Source organism: Aquarana catesbeiana, linkage group LG09, assembly GCF_042186555.1.
Source record: "Aquarana catesbeiana isolate 2022-GZ linkage group LG09, ASM4218655v1, whole genome shotgun sequence".
Classification (NCBI taxonomy): Eukaryota; Metazoa; Chordata; class Amphibia; order Anura; family Ranidae; genus Aquarana; species Aquarana catesbeiana.
Window position 1 is genome coordinate 219,793,623 of NC_133332.1, and position 27,427 is coordinate 219,821,049.

Consider the following 27,427-nt stretch of genomic DNA (forward strand, 5'->3'; position numbering starts at 1 on the left):
TCAGTTTACTGTTAAAAATAAGTCTAAAATGCAAAACTCCGGCGGGTGTAACAAGATGTCCGCTTGCCCCCTTCTCAGTGTATCCTTACTGTGGTGGAGTGTGGGGTGTAGCAAGATGGCGGCCACGAAACCTCACTTCCGTTACACATTCTGACCGAATCTGACGGAACACCTCACCACTGTAACCCGCTTTCTCATCTGCCCCACCACCTCCTGCACATCTGTCTCACCTCTGTACCCTCTGCTCTTCTGCCCCACCACTGTAACCCCATGCACATCTGTCCCACCAATACACCTCCTTTCACATCTGCCCCACTGCTTTTCTGTCCCACCACTAAACCCCCATGCTCATCTGGCCCAACACTTGAACCCCCCTGCTCATCTGGCCCAACACTTGAACCCCCCTGCTCATCTGGCCCAACACTTGAATCCCCCTGCTCATCTGACCCAACACTTGAACCCCCCTGCTCATCTGGCCCAACACTTGAACCCCCCTACTCATCTGACCCAACACTGTACCCCTATGCTCTTCTGTCCCACTGCTGAACCCCCGTCTCATCTCTTCCACTACTGTATCTCCCTGCACATCGGCCCCACCGTTGTACCCTCTTCTCATCTATGATATGTGTGATATGCAGAGTGGTGAAAGGAAGCAGAGATGAGACAAATCTACCTGTCCTGACACACTCATCCTGCTGATCCACCTCTCGCATCCAGCCCTCGTGCTTGTATGTGACGTCACATAAAACAAGCATCTGGAATGGATGCGCAATGATGAACTCAGGTCAGGGGCATTTTCTGAATCAAGGGGGCCTGTGTTCAGGATCATAAGTTGGGCCCTCGCAGCTGAGAAAAAGTGTGGCGGCGCTCTGCGCCACAGGAAAAGTTGATTGTGATTTTCATTGTGCTGAATACTGTCTGTGGCTTAAAGGGACACAGAGTTCAGGGGTTCAGTAGTAAGTGACGCAAAGGTTCGGGAATAATGTCAACAAAGTTCCCAGAAGTTCAACAGTAATTTCACAAACTGTCACCTGATTGTGGTTTTCTCAATCACAGTGAAATCCCTTCTTTCTGAGATTGGTAGTGACAACCAAGTGAGTCATCTTCCTCCAGATGGTGGGCGGGGCTAGTAGGACTTTGATTGGCTTTAGCAGTGGCCAATGACAGTCCTCCTCCTGGAAACAGGGACCGCCCCCTCCTAGCAGAACTGCACCCAATCTCTTTCACATCACAAAAGTTGACGATCATAGCTACAGCAAAGTTATGGGGGCACAGCAATGTGTGGGGGCACAGTGCCTTCATCTCAGTGCAGGTTCGGCGGGGGGAACTCTGAAATTTAATGCATTAGTGTCTCACTGACACTTCCCTGTGCTGCTCTGCTGATGGGGAGGGAGTCGAGTGCCGGCAAAAGAGGCTTCTTGTGCCTCTTTGCGTTGCCTACCCCTGCTGCTACCGTATATGTTATAACATAATAATTTATTATTTATCTATTTACTGTGAAATTACTGGTTTGAAGTTATAACTTCAAACTTCAGTAATTTTCCATTAAGCCACCTGCTTGAGTACAGGATTTTGAAAATATGGTAAATGACCTTAAAAACAATAATAATAATTACTTACTTATGGTAATTAACCCCTTGCCACCCAGGCCAATTCTGACACTTCTCTCCTACATGTAAAAATCATCATTTTTTTGCTAGAAAATTACTCAGAACCCCCAAACATTATAACATATATATTGTTTTAGCAGACACCCTAGGGAATAAAATGGTGGTCGTTGCAACTTTTTATGTTACATGGTATTTGCGCAATTTTACAAACGCGTTTTATTTTGAAAGAAACTGTTTCATGAATTTAAAAAAATAAACAAAAAAACAAAAGTTAGCCCAATTTTTTGTTGTTTTGTTTAATATGAAAGCTGATGTTACACCGAGTAAATAGATACCTAACATGTCACGCTTTAAAATTGCGCTTGTGGACTTGTGGAATGGTGCCAAACTTCAGTAATTAAAAATCTCCATAGGAAACCCTTTAAATTTTCTTTACAGGTTATGTTTAGAGTTACAGAGGAGGTCTAGTGCTAGAATTATTGCTCTCGCTCTGTTTGTGGCATATGTAACTTGTCTGTATCTGGCTCTGATACTAGCCAGTGCCTCACCAGCCACTGACCTCACCCTACGTCCCTGATAACGCTGATCACTTATCAGATGCCAAAGCATGGGTTGCATGGTTTGTGGCGGATGTCTTCTGAATTCTGAATCAAAACAGTTGTTCAATGTAGCACACACGTTGCATCCTCATTAAAGCAGATCTTCACTGCATCTGAGTACCACAAACTAAAAACATTGTTTAACTCATTTCTAATATTTAATGCAAGCTCCCCCATTCATCTGTGTCTCTATGCTGTATTTTGTTGAGAAATCAGTTTGAAATCAACCCCCTAGCATTTCTGGCGGTGGCCATCTTGAGTAGGGTAAATGATTCATGTAGCATTTACTTCCTGGAATCCATCTGCCCTTAGCTCCTCTCCTCCCCTCCTAAAGACTCATGGGATATATGACATAATTTGCCTAGGCAGGAAACCAGGAAGTAACTGATTAAAAAAAAAAAGGTTAAAACAAGTAAATATTTTATGATGTACCTTCCTATCTATTTACTAATGCTAGCAGCATGATAAATAAAAATATGCAATGTAGATCGGCTAGTTCAGCTTTAAAGATGATCAGTTATTGGTCAACCTGTCCGATTGTTCCCATTTTGGTTAATTACTAAAATAAATGTTTTCAGTGTTCAGAATGTAATTCAGTGTTTATTGCATATAATCAAATTGGCGCACATGCAGGCATTTTAAGGTTTGGATCCTCCGTTGAATGATGACCAAGATTTTCTATGACATCTACCAACGCTTACATAAGCCTGGCACTCAACAAATAGGATTACTCTTATAAGAGTGGAGGCCTGCTCTCTGAGGGTTAAGTTTTATGTAAATGTTTGACATGACTTGGTAATTTTCCTACAAAAAGACCATTCATCACACATCAAATCTCGGCTGACCCCCACAAAGCCCGGCAGACAATAAACTCTTTGAAAAAACAAGGACTGACACTTCATTTGGTACAAGACGTGGTGATAGGTGCTCCGAGCCCATCATAAATCACACGGTTTCCATTATAGGTCCAGCCTGGCAACACAGCCTCTCCAGAAATTGTTTTTATTTTTCTATTAGCCAAGCTGGAAATTTTTCCAGGTGCACACAGTTGCCTGAGGCCTTTAGGCTGGCTAGCTGTCAGCGTTATGACAGAATTGTCTGTCTCCATCGTTCTGCTTGACCTCAGATTGTAAATGCAGGAGGGAGCAGACTGATTGGGAAGGGTATGCCACAGACAGGAAGACCATTTTTGGGGCTGACACTGGAAAGTTTTAAAGAGCTATTTAGGCAGTCATTGAAATCATTGAGTGTATGAATGAAAGTAAACCTGTCACTGCAAAAATAGAAGTCCTGTTCAAGAGATCATGCCATATGTAAGTTCTGATTTACAGGCAAAATCCAGAACTGTGACATGCCCCCCTCCCCCCGCATGCACTCTTCAAATCACACACCTTTAAGCCTGTCAGCACAACTCCAGAGCGTTATATAGTACATATCCACAATATGAATTGTTTGCTTTTGTTATCTTTTAATTTCAAATGGCCTGTCTTGTTCTTAAAATACTCTAATCGGTCCAGCAGTATTGATTTATTGCTTGTGTGTGAGAAACACTTTTTGGTTAGCAAGGTCATTCAATCCATTAGAGGGCCAATTAAAAGGCTCAGGAGGTGGAGCCAAGATCATGTTTTATTGGAAGAGTGGAAATTGGCTTATAATATCAGTTGCTTACATCTCTGGAACTACTGATCATTTTGACAACTTTTACTGAAGTTGACCTCCCCTTGTGTATATGTTCATCATATGCTGAGTTGTCCAGATATGTGAAAGATTTACTTTAAGCCAGGATGCTAATTTTATTCCCTGATATAAAAGTGACCACTAGAGGCAGCATTGTAGAATACAGTAATTATAATATGGAACAAGCATTGTATTATTATAGAAGCATATTTCTCTTTCGTTCATTGACAGACACAGCCTTCTTTATTCAGAACCATAGGGTTATATCGCCCCCTACAGGAGTAGGACACTTGGCTACGCTCATGGGCAGTCCTGGGTGACATACTCCCCCCTTTCTGCTACAGGCCTTCAGTTTTTTCTGCCTAGTCAGGAGTAAGGACCTAGTTCCCTGTTGGGATCTCTTGTCCTGGCAATTTCTCTCATTCTCATCCTAGGAGGCTACAGGGTTCTTCTGCATCTGTGGTAGACTCGTGTAGCACGGCTGGTGGCCATTTTGCCTTAGTCGGTGTCCTCTTCCCTAGTGCCTGAGGACTTCCTATGGGCGGTGGGCCATTTTTTTGCTGTAGCCGGCGTCCTTTTCCCTAGTGCCTGACGACTTCCTATGGCCAGCGGCCATGTTTGTGTAGCTCGGCGGCCATGATATGGTGGATTTTTGGCTCAGGCAACGGCGGCCATTACTGTGTAGCCTAGGACGCCATTTTTTTTGCAGACGAAAGCCCCTCTTTTTAACCCGACACTGACTCCTGTGCTTTCTTCTCCCTTGGATGCCACGTGTGTTCAGGTCGACATCTGAGGCAGCAAGCGCTACACTAGTGGGGTGGTGAGTCTGGGGGATCCCTCCTCTCTCTGCTGCAGGCTGCGGGGTGTTTTGGTGGTCCGGTATCACTACCGGTGTGGGGGATGTCCCATTGTAGTGGTCACTCTTGGTGTGGGGCTCTCCTTTTTCTCTCTTATGGAGTCTCAGGAGCATGTTTCCCTGCCTGACCCCCTGTCAGAGTCTGCAGACCTACCTCTTCTAAGAAGCTGACAACACAGAACGCATCTAGCGCCTTGAGGCGATTCAGTTCGCATTTGCAGCGCTTTACAAATCATTCATTCATTCATGTTCACTATTGTGGGTTCGGCACTTCGGCCGGTCCTGGCCATTGCCCTGGTGTCTCAAACGCTGACAGAGTGGGCGAAGCTGTTGCGCCGTCCAATCTGCATCTGTCTCGAGATCGCTTGTTAGCCCTCTGGGGTGCGGTACAAGGCCTGTCGCTCCAGGGGGTGATTGTCCCGGCGCAGGTGTCGGTGCGTTTCCAGGGCTTTTATTCAAACCTATTTATGATCCCCAAAAACGAGGGTATGGTAGGTCCGATTCTGGACCTCAAGGCCCTGAACCGCTATGTGCGGGTGCAGAAGTTCCAAATGGAGTCCATTCGGGAGAAAGGGAGAACGAAGATTCGCAGTCCAAGGACCTCGGCTATGGAACGCTCTTCCGACTTATATCCGCATGGAAGGAAAACATCGTGCCTTCAGGAAAAAACTCAAGACCTACCTCTTCTAAGAAGCTGACAACACAGAACGAATCTAGCGCCTTGAGGCGATTCAGTTCGCATTTGCAGCGGTTCGGCACTTCGGCCGGTCCTGGCCATTGCCCTGGTGTCTCAAACGCTGACAGAGTGGGCGAAGCTGTTGCGCCGTGACTTGGAGGGTGATCAGTTTCCTCCTGCCTTCACTGAATTGGCGGACCAGCGGGTCTAGGGACGGCGCTGCCTCTTTGGACGCAGCTCCCTTGCTTTCTAAGCTGTCTCTTTCAGCGGTAGTGCTTCGACAGGTATTGTGGCTGAAGTGTTGGACTGCGGACCAGGCCTCAAAGAAGGCCCTAGCTGATCTGCCTTTTCAAGGCGATCTTTTATTCGGGCCACTCTGGATGATATTAAGAATGTCACGGGGGGAAGAGTACTTTTCTTCCACAGTCAAAGAAAGGGAAGGAGCCAAGTCGCAAGTGTGGCCCTTCCTTCTCGGCACACAGAAAGTTTTTTCGTCCCTCAGGGTCCACTGACAAAGGCTCAAAGTCTTTCAAGCCCCCCTCAGAAAGTTCTAAGCAGCCCTGGTCGGGCAAACCGAGAGCGGGTTCCTCCAGACCCCCAGATAAGGCTCCTTCGGCATGCAGACTCCACCACAGTCCGGGTGGAGGGACATCTTCACTGGTTTCCGGGCCCATGGACCTCTCTGATAAAAGACAAGTGGGTCCACGAAGTGATTCTGTCTGGTTACAAGATCGAGTTCCAGACTTGTCCCCCAAGCAGATTTTTGACGTCCAATCTGCATCTGTCTCCAGATCGCTTGTTAGCCCTCTGGGGTGCGGTACAAGGCCTATCGCTTCAGGGGGTGATTGTCCGGGCTCAAGTGTCGGAGCGTTTCCAGGGCTTTTATTCAAACCTATTTATGATCCCCAAAAACAAGGGTATGGTACGTCCGATTCTGGACCTCAAGGCCCTGAACCGCTATGTGCGGGTGCGGAAGTTCAGAATGGAGTCCATTCGCTCCGTGATGGCATCTCTTCATCAGGGGGACTTTCTTGCCTCCATCGACTTCAAGGATGCCTACCTGCACATTCCAATTTGTGCACAGCATCAGCGGTTCCTCCGCTTTCCTGTGGGAAAGCTGCATTATCAGTTTGTGACGTTACCCTTTGATCTCGCCTCCGCTCCTTGGGTCCTCACCAAAGTGTTTGCCCCGGTTCTGGCGCTGCTGCGCCAGGGGGGAATTTCTGTTCTGGGCTATCTGGACAACCTTCTGCTGCGAGCAGAGTCCTCAGTGGCCCTGAAGGACGACTTGGAGATCACTGTTCAGACTCTGGCAGATTTTGGGTGGCTGATAAATTACCAAAAGTCTGCGTTCCAGTTCGGAAATTGGTTTATCTGGGTCTGACTCTGGATTCCGCTCGGGCCAGAGTGGTCCTTCTGCAGGACAAACTCCAGAAATTATAGGCGGCAGCCCACTCGCTGCTGTCCATCAGGTGGGTCTCCCTGCGGACTTGCATGCGGGTACTGGGCCTGATGATGTCTACGTTCGAGGCGGTCCCATTCGCTCAGTTTCATAAGAGACCCCTGCAAAGGGAAATCTTGTTAAAATGGGACAAATGTGCCGAGTCTCTAGACAGTCAGATGCCAAAGCATCAGTCAGGGAGCCAAAGGGTCCCTGATCTGCTGGCTTAGTTCCCTTTGGCAGGGTAAATCTTTTCTCCCGCTGTACTGGACGGTGGTCACCACCGATGCTAGTCTGTCCGGTTGGGGAGGAGTCCTGGGCCTGAGCTCGGCTCAGGGACGCTGGAGGAATCCAGGCTACCTATCAACATCTTGGAACTCCGGGCGATCAGACTCTGTCTGGATCATTGGACGGATCAGCTTCAGGGGCTCCCCATATGGATCCAGTCAGACAATGCCACGGCGATGTCCTATGTCAACCACTAGGGAGGAATAAGGAGTGTGTTAGCCGGCCTGGAAGTAGCTGGCATTCCACGGTGGGCAGAACGTTTTGTCCCGGCCATCTCCGCCGTTCACATTCCGAGGGTGGAAAACTGGCAGGCGGATTACCTCAGTCGTCAAGTATTGGACCAAGGGGAGTGGTCTCTCCATCAGGAGGTATTTCAACAGATCTGCCTACGCTGGGGATCTCCAGAGGTAGATCTGATGGCAACCCGAATCAACAGGAAGGTGCAGAGGTTTGTGGCCAGGTCTCGGAACCCTCTGGCGGATGCCTCAGACGCTCTGGTCGCTCTGTGGGGCCAGTATCGTCTGATCTACACCTTTCCTCCTCTCAAGCTTCTGCCACGGCTGTTGCGCAGGATCAAGGCCGAAGGAATTCCAGTCATTCTAGTGGCTCTGGACTGGCCTTGTTGGTCCTGGTACGCCGACCTGGTACGTCTGGTCGCAGATGCCCCCTGGCGGCTGCCTCTCAGGGAGGATCTGCTATCCCAAGGGCCGATCTTCCACCCTGCCTTACTGTCGCTGGCTTTAACGGCCTGGCTATTGAAAGCCAGGTTTTGAAGGATAGGGGCTTATCTGCGTCGGTGATTCCGACGCTGCTCAGAGCTAGAAAGTCTTCTTCCAGGAAGGTATACTATAGGACGTGGAAAGCGTATATATTTCATGGTGTGAGTCAGTGGGGTTTCACCCACGTTCCTTTTAGGTGGCTCAGATTTTGACGTTTCTTCAAAGGGGCATTGAAAAGAATTTGGCCTTTTAAAGAACCATCAAGGACCAGGTGTCGGCTTTGGTGGTTTTCTTTCACTGCCCCCTGGCTTCGTATTCCCTGGTGCGTACCTTCATTCAGGGGGTGCGACATGTGGTTCCACTGGTGCGGTCTCCTTTGTGTCAGAATTGGCGACGTTATCCTGTCGCACGCCCTACCTGGTGATTCATAAAGACAAGGTGGTTCTTCGTCCTTGTCCTTTGTTTCTTCCAAAACCCTATACTACTCAGATCTGCCACTATACCACCCTATACTACCCACATCTGCCACTATATACCACCCTATACTACTCACATTTGCCACTATACTACCCACATCTGCCACTATACCACCTTATACTACTCACATCTGTCACTATACTACTCACATCTGCCACTCTACCACCCTATACTACTCACATCTGCCAAATACCACCCTATACTACTCACATCTGCCACTATACCACCCTATACTACTCACATCTGCCACTATACCACCCTATACTACTCACATCTGCCACTATACCACCCTATACTACCGACATCTGCCACTATACCACCCTATACTACCCACATCTGCCACTATACCAACCACATCTGCCACTATATACTACCCACTATACTATACCACCTATACTAACCAAACCTGCCACTATACTAACCAAACCTGCCACTATACTGCCCTATACTACCCAAACCTCCCACTATACCACCTATACTCCCCAAACCTGCCACTATACTACGCGAACCTGCCACTCTACTGCCCTATACTACCCAAAACTGCAACTATACCACCTATACTACCCAAACCTTCCAATATACCATCCTATACTACCCAAACCTTCCACTATACCACCCCATACTACCCAAACCTTCCACTATACTGCCCAAACCTGCCACTATACTGCCCTATACTATCCAAACCTGCCACTATACCGCCCTATACTACCCAAAACTTCCACTATACCACCTATACAACTCAAACCTGCCACTATACTTCCCAAATCTGCCACTATACCGCCCTATACTACCCAAACCTGCCACTATAACGCCCCATGCTACCTAAATCTGCCACTATACTGCCCTATACTATCCAAACCTGCCACTATACTGCCCTATACTACCCACATCTGCCACTATACCATCCTATTCTACTCACATCTGCCACTATACCACCCTATACTACTCACATCTGCCACTATACCACCCTATACTACTCACATCTGCCACTATACCACCCTATACTACTCACATCTTGCACTATACTACCCAAACCTGCCGCTATACTGCCCTATACTACACAAACCTGCCACAATACCACCTATACTACCCAAATCTGCAACTATACCACCCTATTCTACCCAAACCTTCCACTATTATTATTATTATACAGGATGTATATAGCGCCAACAGTTTACCCAGCGCTTTACAATATAAAAAGGAGACAATACAGTTACAATACAATAAAATACAAGAGGATTAATAGGGCCCTGTTCAGAGGAGCTTACAATCTAATAGGGTGGGGCAGGTGTTACAAAAGGTTGTAACTGTGGGGAATGAGCTGATAGAAGTGGTAAAAGATTAGTTGGAGATGTGATAGGCTTTCCTGAAGAGATGAGTTTTCAGGGATCGCCTGAAGGTAGCAAGAGTAGGAGATAGCTGGGCCAGTGGAGGTAGCGAGTTCCAGAGGATGGGAGAGGCTCTGGAGAAATCCTGGAGACGAGCATGGGAGTAGGAGACGAGAGAGCTTGAGAGTAGGAGGTCTTGAGAAGAGCGGAGAGGACGATTTAGGTGATATTTGGAGACAAGATTGGTGATGTAGCTCGGTAAAAAAGAAAGAAGGATGGTGCCCTCTAAGTGCAGCATGTATGTTAAAAATATTTATTACAATAGATAAAAACACTCACATTTGAGTTGCTAAAAACCAGCATGTAAAGTAGTTTCATCCGCGTGCTCTCGGGGGATGTGGGTGTCATGGGCCAGTGGGGGGGTTCCTGGGATGTGAGTCCTGTGACCTGGGTCCTGGTAGCTGTTCCGGTGGTGCCGAGGGTCCTCAGAGCCTTCGGGTGGCCAGGATGTCGGTCATGGATCCTCCGTGGAGCGCCGTGCTGACCTGCGTCTTCACTTCCGGGAGCGGGGTGAGGCGGGCGGTGCTTCGCGTTCGGAGCATGCGTGCTCCTCCATCAGGCTATCCATAGCTAGCTACGCAAGGAGCGGATGAAACTACTTTACATGCTGGTTTTTAGCAACTCAAATGTGAGTGTTTTTATCTATTGTAATAAATATTTTTAACATACATGCTGCACTTAGAGGGCGCCATCCTTCTTTCTTTTTTATTGTTCCAGAGCTTCTTCTAGCTTTTATAGACTGGCTGCCTTCCATTTATTCAGCATCATTTTATCCTTACATGGACTAATACCTGAACTTGTTGTGAAACATTAACTACCACCACCAAGTTCCCCCTCTCAGGAACCCCCAACCCACCCCCTTCCCCCCCACCATTTTTTAGTTATATGTACTCGGCTACCTCCATTGTGCGCCATATTAACCCCGTAGCTCGGGGCAGAGTTGTGAATGGCTTTGTATGTTGTGGTTAGTATTTTGAATTTAATTCGCTGGGCGATTGGGAGCCAGTGTAGGGATTAGAGGAGAGGGTTGGCAGACACTGAGCGGTTGGTAAGGTGGATAAGTCTGGCAGCAGCATTCATGATTGACTGAAGAGGAGATAGCCTATGGAGAGGCAGGACAATGAAAAAGGAGTTGCAATAGTCAAGGCAAAAGATAACAAGGAAGTGAATGAGGAGCTTGGTGGTATACCACCTATACTAACCAAACTTGCCACTATACTACCCAAACCTGCCACTATACTGCCTTGTACTACCCAAACCTTCCACTATACCACCTATACTACCCAAACCTGCCACTATACTACGCAAACCTGCCACTCTACTGCCCTATACTACCCAAACCTGCCATTATACCGCCCTATACTATCCAAACTTGCCACTATACTACCCAAACCTTCCACTATACCACCTATACAACCCAAACCTGCAACTATACCACCTATACTACCTAAATCTGCCACTATACCACCCTATACTACCCAAACCTGACACTATACATTACTACACCCTATACGGTACCCTTCTGACCATTTAATTTGGGATAATTCCCTGGTTGTGTGTATTTTTTGTTTCTAATTAGACTCAAAAGCCACGCCCAATATGTAGCATCATTTAGCCACACCCTCTCCTTGCCGCCACGCACATAGCACACCACAGGTCACCATCTCCCTGGTAAGGGCCCTAGTGCATGACTTTGCTCAGGGGCCCATGATGTTATAAAGATGGCATTGGCTGGACATATGGTTTCATGACAGAGTTACTTAGTATTTGGGTGATGTAGCTAATATCCACCCTTTCCCACACTGGGTGTTTGACAACCTTAGCTAGATCTTTATAGAAGCGGTTCTGCCATATGGGCGTTTGACACCTTTCCAGATTTTCATCAGCAACTGAACTGTGGGGCACTGAGATGGTAGCATAGGGAAGTCCATTTCCATATGGGACAAGGCTGAATAGCTTGTGTCTGAGCCAAGTAGCAAATCCCTGGAAGAGTCTACAGCTGCGGTTAGATCCCAGCCTGTAAAGTGTTGTAATTGGGCTGCAAAATAGTACATTTGTGGATGTGGAACGGCCAGTCCACCATGATCTTTGGGAAACTGCAGAGTGGCAAGTTTACAGCTGATTACCCTACAGCAGGAGTGTGCAAACTTTTTTCAAAGAGGGCCAGATTTGATGAAGTGAACATGCGTGAGGGCCGACCATTTTGCCTGACATTCTTTGAACCATTAAAATTTGATCTAAGTATGTTCGTCCGAGCGCTAATACACTGCCCAACAAGAGTTCTCTTGCCTTTGTGGCTGTGTGTGGTGAAGAGATGAGCTTGGGTGTGTTATATTTATTTTTATATATATATATATATATATATATATATATATATATATATATATAAATCTCTTTTGTGGCCCCCAACAGATCACGAATCCCAGAGCGCCACTCAGGACTAAGGAGGAGCTCAGGCATGGTATTTGGATTTATCGGCATATAACACGCACCTTCACTTTAAGAGGGAAGTTTCAGGAAAAAATGTAATTTTAAATAAAGAACTGTGAAGCAAAATAAGGGTCAATGCCCATCAATGCAGCCTAATCAGTGCCTATCTGCAGCCTCACCATTGCCATGAATGGTGCCTCACCAGTGCCATGAATGCAGCCTTACCATTGCCATGAATGTAGCCTCACCATTGCCATGAATGCAGCCTCACTGTTGCCATCAGTGCAGCCTGATCGATGCCCATCTGCAGCCTCGGAGGGGACAGGGAGGTGGATGGGACTAACGCCAACAGATTACATACAGGAGAATCTCCTGTTTACTGGGCGGCCTCTTTAATACAAATCCTGCCTCCTATGATAGACAGAACAGTCGTCCAATGGCAGCCCAGGAGACGGGACTTCCTATTAGATGCCCCTGAGTAAACAGGAGATTCTCCTGTATGTACAGTCAGGTCCATAAATATTGGGACATCAACACAATTCTAATCTTTTTGGCTCTATACACCACCACAATGGATTTGAAATGAAACAAACAAGATGTGCTTTAACTGCAGACTTTCAGCTTTATTTGAGGGTATTTACATCTAAATCAGGTGAACGGTGTAGGAATTACAACAGTTTGTATATGTGCCTCCCACTTTTTAAGGGACCAAAAGTAATGAGACAATTGGCTGCTCAGCTGTTCCATGGCCAGGTGTGTGTTATTCCCTCATTATCCCATTTACAAGGAGCAGATAAAAGGTCCAGAGTTCATTTCAAGTGTGCTATTTGCATTTGAAATCTGTTGCTGTCAACTCTCAATATGAGATCCAAAGCGCTGTCACTATCAGTGAAGCAAGCCATCATTAGGCTGAAAAAACAAAACAAACCCATCAAAGAGATAGCAAAAACATTAGTTGTGGCCAAATCAACTGTTTGGAACATCCTTAAAAAGAAAGAATGCATCGGTGAGCTCGGCAACACCAAAAGACCCGGAAGACCACGAAAAACAACTGTGGTGGATGAACGAAGAATTCTTTCCCTGGTGAAGAAAACACCCTTCACAACAGTTGGCCAGATCAAGAACATTCTCCAGGAGGTAGGTGTATGTGTGTCAAAGTCAGCAATCAAGAGAAGACTTTACCAGAGTGAATACAGAGGGTTCACCATAAGATGTAAACCATTGGTGAGCTTCAAAAACAGGAAGGCAAGATTAGAGTTTGCCAAACATCTAAAAAAGCCTTCACAGTTCTGGAACAACATCCTATGAACAGATAAGACCAAGATCAACTTGTACCAGAGTGATGGGAAGAGAAGAGTATGGAAAAGGAAAGGAACTGCTCATAATCCAAAGCATACCACCTCATCAGTGAAGCATGGTGGGGGTAGTGTCATGGCGTGGGCATGTATGGCTGCCAATGGAACTGGTTCTCTTGTATTTATTGATGATGTGACTGCTGACAAAAGCAGCAGGATGAATTCTGAAGTGTTTCGGGCAATTATCTGCTCATATTCAGCAAAATGCTTCAGAACTCATTGGACGGCGCTTCACAATGCAGATGGACAGTGACCCGAAGCATACTGCGAAAGCAACCAAAGAGTTTTTTAAGGGAAAGAAGTGGAATGTTATGCAATGGCCAAGTCAATCACCTGACCTGAATCCAATTGAGCATGCATTTCACTTGCTGCAGACAAAACTGAAGGGAAAATGCACAAAGAACAAGCAGGAACTGAAGACAGTTGCAGTAGAGGCCTGGCAGAGCATCACCAGGGAAGAAACCCAGCATCTCATGATGTCTATGCGTTCCAGATTTCAGGCTGTAATTGACTGCAAAGGATTTGCAACCAAGTATTAAAAAGTGAAAGTTTGATGGATGATTGTTAATCTGTCCCATTACTTTTGGTCCCTTAAAAAGAGGGAGGCACATATACAAACTGTTGTAATTCCTACACCGTTCACCTGATTTAGATGTAAATACCCTCAAATTAAAGCTGAAAGTCTGCAGTTAAAGCACATCTTGTTTGTTTCATTTCAAATCCATTGTGGTGGTGTATAGAGCAAAAAAGGTTAGAATTGTGTCAATGTCCCAATATTTATGGACCTGACTGTATATATATATAATCTGTCAGCACTTGTCCCGCCCCCTCCCTGTCCCCTCCAAGGCACCAATAAATACGGGTATATATCTTTTGTGGCCCTGCGGTGCTCGGGGATTCGTTGGGGGCCACAAAAGATATTTATATATCCAAATTACCAGTGGGGCCGCTTGAAACCGGAATGTGGGCCGCATTTGGCCCGCGGTCCGGACTTTGGACATGCCTGCTCTACAGAGACTTTTCTATTCTTGTTTATAATGAGGACGTGTGCTGGTTTTATATATTATTATGTGTTTAAAATTAATATCTTTCTGTGATTGATACAAGAGTTTAGCGCTGCTAATGCCTATACAGTGGGGATGGAAAGTATTCAGACCCCCTTACATTTTTCACTCTTTGTTATATTGCAGCCTTTTTCTAAAATCATTTAAGTTAATTTTTTTTCCTCATTAATGTACACACAGCACCCAATATTGACAGAAAAACACAGAATTGTTGACATTTTTGCAGATTTATTAAAAAAGAAAAACTGAAATATCACATGGTCTTTAAGTATTCAGACCCTTTTCTCAGTATTTAGTAGAAGCACCCTTTTGATCTAATACAGCCATGCGTCTTTTTAGGAAAGATGCAACAAGTTTTTCACACCTGGATTTGGGGATAATCTGCCATTCCTCCTTGCAGATCCTCTCCAGTTCTGTCAGGTTGGATGGTAAACGTTGGTGGACAGCCATTTTAAAGTCTCTCCAGAGATGCTCAATTGGGTTTAAGTCAGGGCTGTGGCTGGGCCATTTAAGAACAGTCACGGAGTTGTTGTGAAGCCACTCCTTCGTTATTTTAGCTGTGTGCTTAGGGTCATTGTCTTGTTGGAAGGTAAACCTTCGGCCCAGTCTGAGGTCCTGAGCACTCTGGAGAAGGTTTTCGTCCAGGATATCCCTGTACTTGGACACATTCATCTTTCTCTCGATTGCAACCAGTCGTCCTGTCCCTGCAGCTGAAAAACACCCCCACAGCATGATGCTGCCACCACCATGCTTCACTGTTGGGACTGTATTGGACAGGTGATGAGCAGTGCCTGGTTTTGTCCACACATACCGCTTAGAATTAAGGCCAAAAACTTCTATCTTGGTCTCATCAGACCAGAGAATCTTATTTCTCACCATCTTGGAGTCCTTCAGGTGTTTTTTAGCAAACTCCACGCAGGCTTTCATGTGTCTTGCACTGAGGAGAGGCTTCCATCATGCCACTCTGCCATAAAGCCCCGACTGGTGGAGGGCTGCAGTGATGGTTGACTTTCTACAACTTTCTCCCATCTCCTGACTGCATCTCTGGAGCTCAGCCACAGTGATCTTTGGGTTATTCTTTACCTCTCTCACCAAGGCTCTTCTCACCCCCGATAGCTCAGTTTGGCCGGACGGCCAGCTCTAGGAAGGGTTCTGGTCGTCCCAAACGTCTTCCATTTAAGGATTATGGAGGCCACTGTGCTCTTAGGACCCCTAAAGTGCAGCAGAATTTTTTTTGTAACCTTGGCCAGATCTGTGCCTTGCCACAATTCTGTCTCTGAGCTCTTCAGGCAGTTCCTTTAACCTCATGATTCTCATTTGTTCTGACATGCACTGTGAGCTGTTAGGTCTTATATAGACAGGTGTGTGGCTTTCCTAATCAAGTCCAATCAGTATAATCAAACACAGCTGGACTCAAATGAAGGTGTAGAACCATCTCAAGGATGATCAGAAGAAATGGACAGCACCTGAGTTAAATATATGAGTGTCACAGCAAAGGGTCTGAATACTATTTCAGTTTTTCTTTTTTAATAAATCTGCAAAAATGTCAACAATTCTGTGTTTTTCTGTCAATATGGGGTGCTGTGTGTACATTAATGAGGAAAAAAATGAACTTAAATGATTTTAGCAAATGGCTGCAATATAACAAAGAGTGAAAAATTTAAGGGGGTCTGAATACTTTCCGTCCCCACTGTATCTCCTTAGGGGGTGTAGACATATTTATTACTTCCTGATTCGCTTAATAGCAGCAGCTGAAGGGTCTGTGACCTGTTTTTTTTAACCGCTTGCTTACTGGGCACCTAAACCCCCTCCTGTCCAGACCATTTTTCAGCTTTTAGTGCTGTCACTCTTTGAACTACAATTGTGCGGTCATACAACACTGTACTCAAATGAAATTTTTATAATTTTTTTCCCACAAATATAGCTTGCTTTTGGTGGTATTTGATCACCTCTGGGTTTTTATATTTTGTTAATAAATTTTGCAAACAGGTAATTTTTCTCCTTTATTGATGTACGTTGATGAAGCTGCACTGATGGCCCCCCTAAAAGGCTGCACTGATGGGCACCGATAAGGCGGTACTGATGGCCACTAATAGGCAGCACTGGTGGGCACTGATGAGGTGGCACTGGTGGGCACTGATAGCTGGCATTGGTGGGCACTTATGGGTGGCAGTGATGGGCACTGATTGGCAGTGGTAGGTGACGCTGATAGGCAGCACTGCTAGGTAGCACTGATGAGGCACTGATTTTCACCACTGGTGGGCATTGATAGGTGGCACTTGTGGGCATTGATAGGTGGCACCTATGCAGATTCGTGGCACTGTGTGGGCACTGGAAGGCAGTATTGGTGGGCACAGATGAGGTGTCTTCGCCTCTTCCTCTTCAGGACCGATGTCCCTTGCACTGAAGCCGGTGATCCATTACAATTACAGATCTTCTGTTTACATCACGTGATCAGCTGTCATTGGCTGACAGCTGATCACGTGGTAAGGGGCCGGGATCGACCCCTTACTCCGATCTGTGATCACCCGAGTCTCATTGACTCAGTGATCGGGCGCACGGGAAGCGTGCAAAGAGGAGGACATCTATTGATGGCCTCCCGGCAAAGTAGGTCCACGTTGTAGCTGTCATTCGGCTATAGAGCGGATCTGAAGGAGTTAACAGATTCATGAGCGCTGAGGGAAAATGGATGTTTAGTGATTATTTACTTTTACTGTTTTGGATAGAGGTACATTATTACAATGGGGCAGTCTGCCCAAAAACATATTTTTGTCTAAATTTCATGTTTAAAGAGTCACTAAACCCACATCTTAAAAAACTATCAATAAATGCTGTATTACATGTTGTTCATATTTACTCACTCACTATGAGATTTGTTTTCTGTATTCTGCAAAAAATCTGGCTAATCCTGCTGTTCTCTATCTCCACCTTCAGGCTATGTCCCCATGATGCTTCACTTCCCTCTTATTCTAAGGCTGGTTTCACACGGGCATTTTCCATAGTTTGCATCTGCCTGCTCAGAAGGGGATCTCCCCGCTGAGCAGGCGGATGACAGGTCCGTGTCCGCGCCGCTATGCAGAGCGGACACAGACACAGTCCCGCTGTTCTCTATGGGGTTATAAGATGGAAGCAGACCACCTGTCCATTTCTGTCGCCCGATCCGCTGTTTTTGTCTGACAGGATCAGATCACATGCCAGCAGGTGCCCAACTCATTCATATACAGAAATAGAAGGTACAATGTAAATTAACCCCTTCACGCCGACTGTACGCAAATATGTGTTCTTGGCTTGAAGTGGTTGTCCCAGGGTGATGGCATCACCCATTGGTAATGTTTTTTTGGGGCCAGCTGTTGGCTTTCTTGGGATAACAACTAAACTAAAAAGCTGACTAAAAGCCACTCGACTGTTATCCTAAGTTTTCCCCACCACCCCCCCCCCCCGCGGCTCTCCCGTCCCACCGGACCAGCCAATAGGTCTGCCAGCTGGCCGAAGACCCGAATGAAGCCAGAATCAGCTTCGATCTGGTCTTGGATCTAGTAACCCAGAAGTAATATCATCACATCACTTCCGGTTTACTCGGCTGCCAATGGCGCTGATTTAAAAAACATCCCTAGTATTCCAAGTATTCTTATAGACCCCAGATCCCTCCCATATAGAGTACCTGTCACTGATTATTACTGTCACAAGGGATGTTTACATTCCTTGTGACAGCAATAAAAATTATCAGAATTTTTTTTTTTTAAAGAGTCAGTGTAAGAAAAAAAAAATGTAAAGCGCCCGTCGAGTTAAACATTGTACATTTAGCATCACTTTAGGTATGACCAGCACAGTTATACTAAGCGAAAAGTTGGAGGTCTCCAGACTCGTGCTCTAATCCCAATGGTGACTGGTTCTCTAAGTGCTCTGTACAGCTTTTTAGCCTGTGGCTTTGATCTACAGATCAATCCTGAAGCCCCATTTTAATGTTCCCGAAAATAAAGAAAAAATTGTGTTTTCTAAGTTTGCTGGCTTGGACGAGGTGTCGCTGGCTCCGTTGTTTGGCATGCAATAATACAATGAGATCATGACGTGGGTTTTAGTTGACCAAACAGGACCTCAAACACAGTGTCACTGTGCCAGTTCATTTGGGGTAATTTCCTCTCCTTTTTCATGAAGTGACACAGATGTAACTGACAGGTTCACTTTAAAGGTGCATGTCAGTCAAGCAGTACAATTCTGCAGACTAAATGCCTGAATGTGTTGTGACGATCCGGCGTGATTAGGTTCAAGTGGTGCATGCAGTTTTCCAGAAACGTGCCACTCCAGCCTCGTTTTTAGGGCATAGCAGCCCACTTTTATTTAAAGGTAACGAAAAAGTTCAAACAAACAGTAATCTACGCTCGCAGGGTTCCACCATCACTGTATAAACACACAAACGATAGCCTCCTGGCTTACTCACGGTCAGCTTTGTGCTGTTTTGGTCACGGGCCACATCTGCCTGCTACAGACGTGCACACACAGGCTGCCACCTGCAGCCTTAGACTCCAAGACCTCCTGTCTCTTTCTTCTGGAGCCGTCTCCTACTGGGACCCTCCCGACCTCCCAGGCCAGACTTCCTGTCTGCCGGGCAGCGCTGTCTCCAAGTCTGAGCACTGACCTCTATTCCTGGTAGCAAGCCTACCAAAATCAGGCATACACTGCTCATATGCACCTGTGACATGGGGTTGCATCTCCACAGTGTCTATACTTCATGTTGGCATTGATCTATGCAACTGAAACCCTTGGGCTGTCAGTGTGTATATTTCCTCAATGGTTGTATGGCTGAGCTTGTAAACAATTATGCTGAAAACCACCTGAGTGTGTCCCCTGTCTGAGCCCAATGCAGCCTGCGCTGCACACAACAAAATGTTTCATACACTGGGTCGTAATGAGGATGCAACTAGGGATGCACCAATACAATTGAAATAAATTGATTTTTGTTTTTAATGTTATGCTTTTTCAATGTGAAATGTGTAAATATATGTTAATATATACGTGCAAAAATATTCACTAACAAAGCAAACAAAAAAAAAACGTTTTAATTGTTTATCGTTTCTAAAATAGACGTGAACAAAAAAAAAAGCAGGAAAATAATAATTAAATGGAGGAGAGTAGGGAGTTAATTAAGGCTGATTAGAGTAAATTAATGGGTTAAACAGAGGAACATTTGTTCATCCCTTTGATCTGCAGATGAAAAAACAGAAAGATACAAAAAGAAAATGTTTCTTTTTATTTCAGTGTTTCAGCGGCTGAGCAATGTTGTTAATACATTGCCAGCTCATTTTTTTTTTCACAGCTCCAAGCACCGGACTTCTGCAGACCGTTCAGATCCACCTGTCAGTTTTTTCAGGCGGATCTGAACGGTGGCTCCATACAGCTCTATGGAGCATCGGATGTCAGCGGTGACATGTCCGGACTAACACTTCAGCTGTCAACAGGATAGACCCACAGAACTGAGCCTGAAAGTATCGGTTTCAGGTGTCGGTGCATTTGCATGAGTACCGATATTTGTGCAAATACTTGGTATCGGCACCGATACTAGTATCGGTGCAACCCTTCTCAGAAGCACTATGAAAAAGTCTGCAGATTCTGGCTGAATTTAATTACTTACGATCCAGATTTAAAAATAATAAGCTGTAAAATGGGTATCCCATTGGTGCCCCTAGACAAAGTTTTCCATAGATGTACAATACTTACCTGAGAGGGTGTCTTTTCCAGGTTCCCACTGCCTGTCTGTCTGTTACATCACAGAATTTGTCAGGGATTTACGCAGGCGCAGACTGCTCCAGCAGAGACCACATGACCTGAGATGTAGTCAGCATTGGAGGAAGCCTTGGGCAGTGTCTTCTCTCAGCCCTCTTTATTATTCATCATTTATCCAGCCCAGTAAGAATGTTAACATAACTTCTACCATTTAAGATTAAGTCTGCTTTCGGAAACCAAAAAACATATTCCCAACTGAGAACAGTTGTTGTGTGTAGACAGGAGAGGGCAGAGTGGTAAACTCAATCCGATATACAAAAGCTAGGGAAACTATTTGGTAAATTACATACATTATGGACCCACTTCTTGTTTTACTACAGGTTTATGCTTACAAAGCTACCAGATGGAGGCTGAAACTTAAATCAGGTTCACAATGAAAGCTCAAAACCAAAACCTTTAACCTAGTTATAGATACTGTAAAAAAAAGGGAAGGGTTAACACCTCTGTCTAATTTTTATTGTCACTTGTGTCCCTACAGGGGAGCATTTACCACATCTCCTGCCAGGACAGGAAGTGGAGGCAAGTCTCTCTAAGGTTAAGTTTACACTAGTGGAAGCCCTTGCTGTTCCTCTGAAAAGCAGTCTGTTGTTGATCAGTTTTCAGAGGTGTTTGACAGGCATCTAAGAGGAAATATGTCACCTTCTCACTGCCTGTTTTAACATTGTAAATGCCACTGGACCACACCACAACTGTGTGCATTGCACATGAATTGACCATGTCTGGTGGCCATGGGGGAACCGTTTTTGCTGCAGAATGTGTAAAACCCGCGCGACTGCTTTTGCAGGTCAAGGGGCGTTCAGGGTGGCTCAACCACCTGTTTTTATAGAAAAGGAAGTGAGGGAAAATCTGCACATTAAAGTTAGATAGAATCCACTCTATCCAAAATTAAACAAAGCATTTTGGCTGGTGATGGTTGGACTTATGGGAAGGGGAGAGCTCAGAGATGTCATTACTAATCCAAAGCGTTGGAATTGTTGTGTAACATTGGGATTCATGATCAGCACATTTACTTTTCACCCATGCATGCCTGTAGAGGAAGTGGTTCCCCTTAGCACATTGGGATACTTTGGAGATACAAAAAACACAGTCGCTTCCAGCGTTATTAGGTCTTCCAAGGTGAGGAGTAACAGATGTCAGATAAAATGGTGGTGTAAAAGGTGTATATGGTATCCCAAAACTAGGTGGATGCTGCCTTCCTCAGATGGGGTAATCCGAAAGGAATTCCTCAGCGCTAGAAAGGGGGTGCACCCCTGAAACGCGTTAGCTGTACCCCGTGTTCTGTGCATGTTCATGCACTGTGTTTATGACCTTTTGTCAGTTGCATTTTGTAAGTACCCACTTTTATACAAAAATTTCCTATTATTAAATTATCTCTGGTAATGCACTAGATGTGCACGCCTTCCATTTCTGGTTTTCTTGTATTGGGATACTGTGGGCCCGGAGTACCTGGGGAGAATGACAGTGTTCCTTGTTTGCCCCTTCGTGTGAGCTCACCCATTCAGAGACACCTGGCCTAAACTGGCATTACCAGGTGTCCTACCTATGGGGCCCTCCAGTGGCTCCTGAGGCACCTACACTGCCTATCAATCCAAGTAGTCATGGAGCTATCCCTCTTTATTATTTCTAGCACCATCTTGTGGTGAGAATGGGGAACTACACCAGCATGTCCACACCCTAATCCTTACAGCATGACTGCAGAATTACAGACTGTGAAAGGCTTTGTCACATTATGCTTTTTTAGCCATCTGGCACATTAGGGATGTATCGTGGGGGGGAAATCACAAGAATATGTATATAACTTTCCAAATCTATTGGCCAGTTAATTGTTTTCTGTGTATGTATCTCTTTAGCTGGAGTTGCCATTTAAAGATGCATTTATTTAGCCTTTATTGGCTAAGCCAAAGGTTCTGTTTTGCAACAAAAGGACCAGCTAGTTATTGTTCTGCCTGACATTTTGGGTCGTGTCTCTGTTTAGGCAGCTATTATCCAAGGCAGCCAGCGTGTCGCTCTCATTTCACAGTCAATTTAGTCGTTAAAATACTTTGCGCTTGCCAGTGATGGATGAAGGAGGCAGATGCTCACCGCATGTACATTTAATTAACTCTCTACTTTTTAGTCTTGGAATCAGCAGTGATGGTCGTTATCCAGTAAACAATGTAAAGGCAAAAAAAAACCCCACAGAGGAGGCTCATGCTGGTTACTGACAGCCACTGTGGAACTAGAAGTACCAGTATACCCTGGCCGCTGGAGAGACTTGGGCTGCATTTACCTTTGTTTGGCCTCAGCAGAAAGCCTGCATGGCAGAACATGATGCTGCTTGTCTGTAAACAAAGCAAGCATGAGGAAGCTACAAAACTGTGGCTTGTCTGTAAACAAAACCCTCACAATTTTATATTGTTTTTTGATGGAACATTGCCGTAATGGGCAACATTATCAGCGACACCTGCTCAGGTTCTTTGTTTTCTTGCCAAGGTAGAATCAATAAATAGATACAGTGTTTTGGATGCTTGATCATCTGAAACTGTTTTAGTAGGGTGGGAAATGGTCAGAAGAACTGATATTTTTTTTATTACAGCAGTCTTCGTGTCCCAGTGAAAACCAGCTAAATTTTTTTGTCCAGGTGTCATAGAGAGAGAGAGGATGTGAGAACATTTGTCCTAGTAGAGTCACAGAAATAAAAAGCTGACTGAATGTGTAACTCAACTTTCCCTCTAAGAAGGCTAACTGAGTTTATCACAATAGTAATTAATAATCAAAATGTGTGTATTCTGGGAATATGCTATAGCAGCCTTTGGCCTTCACACAGGCATATTAGATTAATACGTTAGATATTATCTCCTCTACCTCTGGGACAAGCTGGAAAGCATTTCCTTCATCTTTTTACCTTGCTGTCTTGTAAATGTTGATTGTTATTAAGTCCGGTGTGCAGTGTATGATCTATATTCTTGAGTCCCGCTGAGTCATTTCCTGAAGGTGAATAATCCCAGCATCCAGCAGGCTCGTGGAACTCCATGTGACTTCCTGACAGTCTGGAAATGATTGATGACTTGCATTTCAAGTGTAGAAAACCAAGTAAATCAAATGATTTATCCTTTTAATCAAAGTATTATGGAATATTATAGCCATTGTTGTGAGACCTCTGATTGCCGGTGTGTAAATGTTCTATGATCCCCATGTGTCACCATGTCATTTTTATGGACTCCCAAGTGTCAAGGTGTTATTGTTCAAGGACTCCCAAGTGTTAGCCCTTCATTGTCCTTGAACCCCTAGAGTCAGTTTGTCTTTATTCTGTTTTTCTAATATTTCACTGCATCATCCTTCTGGGACCCCAAATGTCAGTGTCATTATACTGGGACCCCTAAGTTTCAGTATTTCATTATTCCAGAATTCTCAAGTGTTAGCGTGTCATTTATCTGTGATCTGCAAGTGTCAGTGTATCATTGTTTTGGGATCCCCAAGTGTCATTGCATCATTAAACTGAAATCCCCAATTGTTTGTCGTTGTTCTGCAATATCCAGGTGTCATTGTGCCAGTGTTCTGGGGCTCCAAATGTCAGTCTGTCATTGTCCTTGACCCCCTAGAATCAGTTTGTCTTTATTATGGTTCTCTGAAGTATGAGGGCATCATCCTTCTGGAACCCCAAGTGTCAGAACGTTATTATTCGGGAGAACCAAGGTATCAGAATGATATTGTTCCAGATCAATTGCCTGTGTGTTTATATTCTGGAATCCCTAAGCTTGCTATACACTAGTAGAACTGTATTTTTAAAAGCTTTCATTTTAGGTAGGGTCGATCTTTTAATCATTGGTGGGTGGGGTCAAAATTGACATTTGTTTTCGACTGCAGTAACATGAAAATGTATGGAGCAGGATGGAATTTTTTCTTGAACAATTGAATCACGAACAGTAAATGTGATTTTCGTTCAGTACTCATTCCAAAATCTAATCTTTTACAAAAAATGAAATTTTGAGCAACGTATGTAAAGCTGTTGAATGTACTTTATAGCCAGCTTTAAGTGTCAGTGTGTCATCCTTTTTAGGACCCCCAAATGTCAGTGTGTCATTGTTCTGGCATCCCCAAATGTCAGTCATTGTTCTGAGATTTCTAAGTGCCAGTGTTTTGGGACCCCCAGATTACAATGTGCTGCAACTTTGTGAAACCCAAATGTTTGTGTTGATCACAAGTATTGCTGTGCAATTGTCATAGGTTCCCCAAGCAAACAAAAGATTTCCCAGCACGCTTACCAGCCAGCCTGCAAAATAACCAAAATTAACCCCCATCTAACAGTTCACATTAAAAACACAAGGTTTTTTGCACACATTTGCAAATATATATGTAAGCCGCAGTGCCCACAACAAGGGGCCTCATGCATAGGTCCCCAAGCGTCAGTTTCTTATTGTTCCGACAGAGTGCTTTATTACACTGGATGTTTTTTGCTTAGTACCTATTTTCCATAATACTCCAGACCTGGTGAAAAAATCTGTTTAAAGGACTAGCAAATTAGAAAAAAGCTATGCATGTAAAATATACCTTAACTGATCGCAAAATAATGCATTTCATATTTCTTTAACTTTACTGTACATTCTCCTTTTCACCTGCCTTGTACAATAAAGCTAGTCATAACTCAACTTGCTGTCAAATCCTGCCGAATCATCCAAAACTCAAAGTGTTGGTGGCCCTGTTCACATCACCTGGCTCAACAAAACTCCATTGAAAAGTCCAATCAGGTGCAATCACTGTTTGGTATTCAAGCAGCTGTGGGTGCTGTGGCCACTTAAATATTTGTTTTCTCTATCCATGCATGGCTATCCTAAAATGTTTATAAATGAAGTGTCAACTAGTACAATTTTCCATAGAACACCTACAACACTATAGTCAGTTGTGTGTTTGAAAATAAGTTCCAGCTTTTTACCATCTACTGTGCTGATACCGTCCTGAAACTTTAACACATTCATCCTAAATTTCTATCAAACATAATCAGTCATTACTGGGCCTATGCAAAAATCTGAATATTTAGTCCTAATATATTTTTGCTGGCCTACATATAAAAGAGTCAGTACTTTACTTGCTTGGAGCTTGACTCTCAACATGACCTTTGACCGCTGACAGTCCAGCTGTAGGTCTGACCTTTCATGATTTCCTAGCTCCTGAGTGTACATAACATCAAATAACAGAGGCGTGTAGCTGTTTCAATTCCTCTTATCTACAGGGTTGTGTTATTTGATGCTGTTGTGAATCCAGAAGCTGAAAGACAGTCTGACTCTCTACCTAAAGAACCAGGCTGATGTGTAATTCATAAGTAATCCTGTACACTTAAAACAATTTAACATGAGTACATGCTTTGTGTATGTAGAGCAAAGCAGCAGGTTGATTTAAAGCTCAGACCCCCAGCAGTACATAGTCAGCTTTCCTTTATTATTCAACACTCGATTCAGCTGCTGAAAGTGAAGAAAGTTATCCTGGTATGGAGGAGCATGTGATAGTTTTGGTGTTTAGTGAGTGGTTAATTGCTGTCACATGTGGTCGGGGAGACAGCCCTGTATAAGCGCAGACATAGAAAACTGCCATGTGTAAGCACAAATTAGAATTTTTGTTTCCAGAGGCTTAATGGAGCAGCATGAGCTCAAAGAGAATGTGATTATGTGTTACAGGGGATGGGGGAGAAGGTGGAATAAGGTAGCACCATTGCATAGGCAAAGCATAGGTTCAATTTAGGGCTGATTGTATCTTAAAAAACTGGTCATAACTAGTTTAAACTTTTTTTTTTTAAGAAACTAGATTGTATGTTTGTTGACCAGTTATAATCATAAAGCAGTATGGACAAAGGGAAGCCTAGATGCTGAGTAACTCTCAGAAAGTTATGCCAGCCCATTGGGTCATAGGCAGGCCAAATATTGTGGAGATATGACAAAGTTCGGCAGCTTTTCTGTAATTAAAAATGTATTTTTATATGAAATTTAATACAGTATTACTATCTACAATCCACTGCATAGCCAGGATTCCACCACTAGCCAAACAACTTGTAATGGGTTTTATTCTGGTACAGCACGTGTTCCTTGCATGAGTCTACAGGGGGCTGACATGAACCTCTTTCAGGGAAAAATAAAAAGTATTGTTTTTGGATGCCATCTTGATTATTTAATCAAGTTTCCTGTTCACAGAGCCAAAGTGACTTGTATGAGAACCCACAAGCCCAATCCATACTGTCCTGGTGTCACAGGGTTGTCCAGCTAAAGGAGCCGGGGCCAGATGTTGCACTGTCTTCTTTTTTTTTTTTCTTTTTTTTTTTTTTTTTATTAATTTGTTCTTCCAGGTTTCCTGAAAGGCTGTATTGGTGACATCACCTTTCTGAGTCACATCCAGCCTGCAAACTTTATGGTAGCAGAAACACTGCCTATGTTATGCAACTACTTGTACAGCATTGCTCCAGATGACCGTGGGGCTGACCATTGTTTTTACAGGGTGTGGTAAAATAGTGTGTATTGTAGAGGGACGGAAGGGGTGCTAGATCTTCTGGCCTGAAACAAATGTCAGAGAATGGCCTTCTGAACGTTTATAAGTGGAAACATTTTGTAGCAATAACAACTCATCCAGCAAGTGATTTCATTTCTTGGATCCCATTAAAATTCTAAACTACAATTTCAACGCCAAGTTTTTCTTTTAGTTTTGCAGAGAGTGGGGAAAGGTCAGAACCTCTGACTGTTTTGTTTCTTTTTTCTTTATTATGTCCCAATTGAGGAGATTTCCTCTCACTTCCTGTCTGGTGACACAACAGGAGGTGAGGGAAAACACACCAATGGGCACACAAACAGCAGTAAAACTTTTGCAGATGTTCTTAACCCTCCCTACTTTGTTCAAACTGTGACTGGAGTTCTGCTTTGTTTTTTTTAAGTTTTTGCTAAAAAAAAAAAAAAAAAAGTTCTGTTAATTGAACAAAAAATGTATATTGCGTTATTTTTGGTATATTTTTTGCTATTACAGTTTTATTCTTTTTCCTGCTAATGCAGTACAACCCATCTGTCCTGTTTAATGTGTGCACAATATACAGTTACAATTGATTAAAAAG

The 27,427-nt window shown here is 44.4% G+C and overlaps 1 protein-coding gene across 5 annotated transcripts in view; it reads left to right on the forward strand.

The window, feature by feature from the left end:
* Nucleotides 1-27,427, forward strand: part of RALGPS1 (Ral GEF with PH domain and SH3 binding motif 1) — an 839,296-nt gene that overhangs the window by 758,131 nt on the left and 53,738 nt on the right. The gene's annotated exons all lie outside the window — the stretch shown is intronic.